The 4923-nt window shown below is 36.0% G+C and overlaps 1 pseudogene; it reads right to left on the bottom strand.

The window, feature by feature from the left end:
- Positions 1 to 3754: 3754 nt before the first annotated feature.
- On the bottom strand, positions 3755 to 4685 carry LOC136338491 (general transcription factor IIH subunit 3 pseudogene; annotated as a pseudogene).
- Positions 4686 to 4923: the final 238 nt, after the last annotated feature.

Here is a 4923-nt window from a genome sequence, read left to right as displayed (position 1 = left end):
TGGTTATTTCTCAAGTGTGAGTCTAAGGTTTGAGTGTATGCCAAAAGGATGGGGAAGGGCTGAAAGGTAGGAGCAAAGCATGCTGACCTTTTGCAGTAAGCTCTTCAGCACCGTTTTCCTTTTTCTTTCTTTCTTTCTTTCTTTCTTTCTTTCTTTCTTTCTTTCTTTCTTTCTTTCTTTCTTTCTTTCTTTCTTTCTCTTTCTTTCTTTCTTTCTCTCTCTCTCTCTTTCTTTCTTTCTTTCTTTCTTTCTTTCTTTCTTTCTTTCTTTCTTCCTTTCTCTCTCTCTCTTTCTCTTTCTCTTTCTCTTTCTCTTCCTCCCTCCCTACCTTTTTCTCTCCCTCCCTTCCTCTTTTCCTTCTTTCCTTCCTTTCTTCCTTTCTTCCATTCTTTCATTTTTTTTTTTTTTGCAAACATGCATTGATTTAAAAAAATGTTTTTTTAAGATAACAGTAGTAAGACCATCAGTTCCAAGAAAAGGTCATTCTCTTCAATAATCTGATCAAATTACTCTTTACTTTTCAAGCTATCTTTACAGCTTGCTGATAAATCATTTAAATCTTCATTTTTCAATTGGTATTCTAGAATTACCCTTTGTTTTTCTTTCTGTTTGTTTTCTTTCTTAATTTTTATCCTTTGTAAACATTTTAGAAATTTAGATTTCTCTGTACAAAAATTTGAGAGCTATTAATCCATTTATAGAAAGTTCATTACTGATAGACTATTTAGTTAAACAAGAAGGCAATTCAACTGGTTTAAGGAATGCCTCAGACAAATATAGAGATAGAAAGTACAGCAGGGGCTGAAGGAATGGGGAACAGAGAATAACTGTGAGTGGATTTCTTGAGAGGCTGGGGGAGGGGTTGTTGAAAATGTTTTAGACTTCGAGAGTGGTGATGGTTGCCCATCTTTGTGAATGTACTTAAATATCTAAATTGCATACTTTAAAGGAGTGAATTTTATGGTATGTGAATTTTATCTCAACTGATATAATTTTTACTTATGTCCATTCTTTTGGGACATATCACCAAGATGGCTTCCAAAAGGTTATATTAGTTTTGTACTAATGATCAATAAATTTTCATGTTTACTGACCATTTATGTGTTTACTATTTACTATGCACATATATTAATGTGTATTGGCTATTTGTATGATTTTTTCCCTGAATTTCCTGCTTATTTCTTTTTCTTGTTCTCCTACTGTGTTACATGTTGTTTGTAATTCTTACTGATTTATAGCACTCTATATTATGGCTGATGATTCTTTGTTTTGTTATAATTATGATTTCCTTTTTAAATTTATATATTTTATATATATATATTTATTTATTTATTTTGTATTTTCTGAAGTTGGAAATGGGGAGGCAGTCAGACAGACTCCCGCATGTGCCCGACTGGGATCCACCCAGCATGCCCACCAGCGGGCGATGCTTTGCCCATCTGGGGCATTGCTCTTTTGCAACCAGAGCCATTCTAGTGCCTGAGGCAGAGGCCAAGGAGCCATCCTCAGCGCCAGGGCCAACTTTGCTCCAGTGGAGCCTTGGCTGCGGGAGGGGAAGAGAGAGACAGAGAGGAAGGAGAGGGGGAGGGGTGGAGAAGCAGATGGGTGCTTCTCCTGTGTGCCCTGGCCGGGAATTGGACCCAGGACTCCTGCACGCCAGGCCGATGCTCTACCACTGAGCCAACTGGCCAGTGCCTATAATTATGATTTCTTTAATTGATATTTACCTTCCAACTTTGTTTATAGCACTTTGAGACAGAGGAAGGGAGGGAGAGAAAGAGAAGCATCAACTCATTGTTCCACTTAGTAGTGCCATTGATTGATTCAATATGTGCCCTGACCTAGGCTCTAACCAGCACCCTCAGGGTCAAACCATCAACACTCTGTCCACTGCACCTCTGTCCAGGGCTGTTTATAATACTTTTCAATATAAAACAATTATAACTGTTTACATTTTAATATTTTTTATAGTTATAGGTTTAATATTACTTTTAGGAAAAAAAATTATCACACTGAGGTAATTCAACATTGCTATAAATTTGGTTCCTGGTAGTTTTATAATTTTCTTTTTTAATTAAAACATCGTCCAGTCTGTGACCTACAGGGATTTGGCTAGTATATGGTATGAGAGAGAATTAACATTATTTTTATTTCTAAACAATAGTTAGTTGTCCCAAACCAATTCTTTTTATTTGATATATTGATCTTATGTGCTACCTTTCTGGAGTAATACACACACACCTGTTTACTATATTGTGATATGCACACAAACACAGAGGAATCTGTCCTAAATTTTTCCAGTCTGTTTCACTAATTTATTACCCATTCCTAAACCAGTGCCATGTTGTTGGGGTTTTTTTTTAATTAAATTATTTTATAAAATAAACCATAAACAGAACACAAAAATAAAACAAACAAAACTAAAACAGTACATAAAACATTTACGATATTTGTCTTTTAAATATATGACGCTTTCTTGCCTACACTTAAAATAGCAATTTCCATTACAACTTAATTAGGCTATAAAATGTTAAGTATTATTTTTAAAAAGACAAACATTTTAAAACTCAAGGTTTAACAAATACTTGCAAAATTATCACCAAAATCTATGTATTAAATAAAAGTCATAAATCCAGAATACAAAATCTATCTGAAATAATCTAGCCAAACACCAAGTTACTTCATGAGTCTCAGCTTGAGATGGTATAAAAATTTAAATTTATTTAAATGTAAGATTGAATACATAATTTGTCAACATATTTTTCAAAATAAACCAAACCAGCCACTCTTCCTGAAAACCCTTTCTACACTACTTAATCACTTTTAATAACTTCAAGGTTACTTAGAAAAGTAAGGTTTTTATTGAAATTACAAATAATTTTTCTTTTGAACTTACAGAAGTTTCCAGTATTAAGCCCAAAACTTCTAGGAGACAGTTCTCCAATGTTAATGTTTTTTTTTTCTTTTCCTCAGTTAAAAAGGAAAGAATTCAATCTGTGGCTAACACTTAACTACAAAGAGTTTGTTCCTCCCCAGAGAAGCACCCCTCACAACCCAGACGTCCACTTTCACGAACGAGCCTTCACCCAACTGTTTCTGAAGAAAATGTTGTGGCCAGACTACTGTACTCACTCACTTTATTCATTTAATATCAGGTTTTATAGTGACTCAATAACAAACTATCATTACTATTTGGGTATCTTTGTCCAAACATGTACTGATGTCATGCAGAAGAATAAATAACTGCTAATATCTGAGGCCAAATCTCAATTTAGACAAGAAGGATTTTATTTACATGACTATTGTTGAAGTTAACAGTTGATTCCAGTAAGATGTTCCATGTTAACACCGATACTCCACCTTTTCTGAGACTGAGTTCAAATTTTCCGTGTAACATTTCACAGTAAGAACCCAGACTTGGGTAATAACTCCTGAAGCCTGTATAAGCAGTCAGGGCAGAATGATCTGGCAAACGATCATCCCAGTTTTTAAAAAACCACGAACGAGTGTGTGCTTTCTTTCCCTTTCCAGACAAAAATCAGTCTAAAAACATTTTAGGGTAAGCATACTGCATAGACTGTCTCCCTTAGACAAATCAGTACAAGTACAGGATGAGGATGACTCTAGCACTATCTCCTTTAAGAAACTTCATTAAAAATTCTCATACATATCTGTGTTTTTTCCAGAGCCTTCCTACAAAGACTTCCCACACAATTTCTACAAGTAGCTCTAAAAGATGGGCAAAGTTTTATCCTCATGCAGACACTTTCAGTTTGTTTTTCTTGGCCTTCATTCAGCACAGGAGGTAGAGAAATCTTAAAGGCCGTCTTGCAGGTGATGCAGATAGGGCTGAAATTGCAGAATATTGACAAACACACAGAACATACATAGCCAATTTCAATAAGGTTTCGGTGACAGAAGCATGCAGCCCGGTAGTCAACATGAACCGGCGGAGGGATGATTAACTGAGATCTCTGATCCTGATCAGGAAGAAAAACCCACAGCAAGTACTGCAGAAGGGACAGCATCTGAGGCACCTTCAAGTACAGGCCCCCGTGATGTCACAGCCTGTTGGAGCAGTCCTGAATCAGAATCCAAAGCGCAGGCATTGATCAAAATATTCTGTTTCTGCGCTGCAAAGATGAAGTTCGTGAAGTTCATATACTGCAGGGCGCTGTTCTCTGCAGCCTTGATCACCAATATCCTTGATTTCATTTCCTGATTATCTTTAACCTCCTTGTTAATTTTGTGAATGTAGCAAAGAGTTTTGGCCAGGGATCCTGCCAGCAGAGTTTCTGTATATTGACCCTTTATGTCACTCTTAGTCATGAGATCTTTAATCTCTTCAACAATAACTTCATTTGCTGCTGTTAACAACTCGTACTTTCCATCTTTACTCCCTGAGGAATTAAATTCAGCAGGAGGGCTGCCAGGGTCCCCGAAGAAGTCTACAAGTCTGCTATCCTTTCCAGGGTATAAGAATTGACTCTCTTGAATGTGACTTGCTATCACAGCAAGTTTGTTGGAACGGTTCATGAATAAGTGAGAATCTTCCAGCACCATTACTGCATCTATGCATCTTGATAAAGTAAACTGGGATTCCTACAAAGCTTGCTTTCCCCACCAAATTGGGTTGGTATCAAACTATGATAACTAGGAGATTCACCTCATCTTCATCTGAGACCATGACGACCAGGATCCCTCCTGCCATGTTGTTAATTTTGATATTTGGTAGGACAAATCCCATCTTCTTATAATACCTTTTAAATAAATAAACTTTTAAAATCTCACAGATAAAGAAAAAATATGCCTTGCTAAATGACTTGCTCAAGTTCATGTATCATTTAGAGATTGAATTTAGAGAAAAATCTGTCTTTTGAATTTGGGTTATTTATTCATTTTTGTTAACAAATTTTATTGAGC

This window comes from Saccopteryx bilineata, chromosome 5 (genome assembly GCF_036850765.1).
Source record: "Saccopteryx bilineata isolate mSacBil1 chromosome 5, mSacBil1_pri_phased_curated, whole genome shotgun sequence".
Lineage (NCBI taxonomy): Eukaryota > Metazoa > Chordata > Mammalia > Chiroptera > Emballonuridae > Saccopteryx > Saccopteryx bilineata.
The sequence above is the reverse complement of the archived record's forward strand: the minus strand, read 5'-3'. Positions and strand labels throughout refer to the sequence as shown.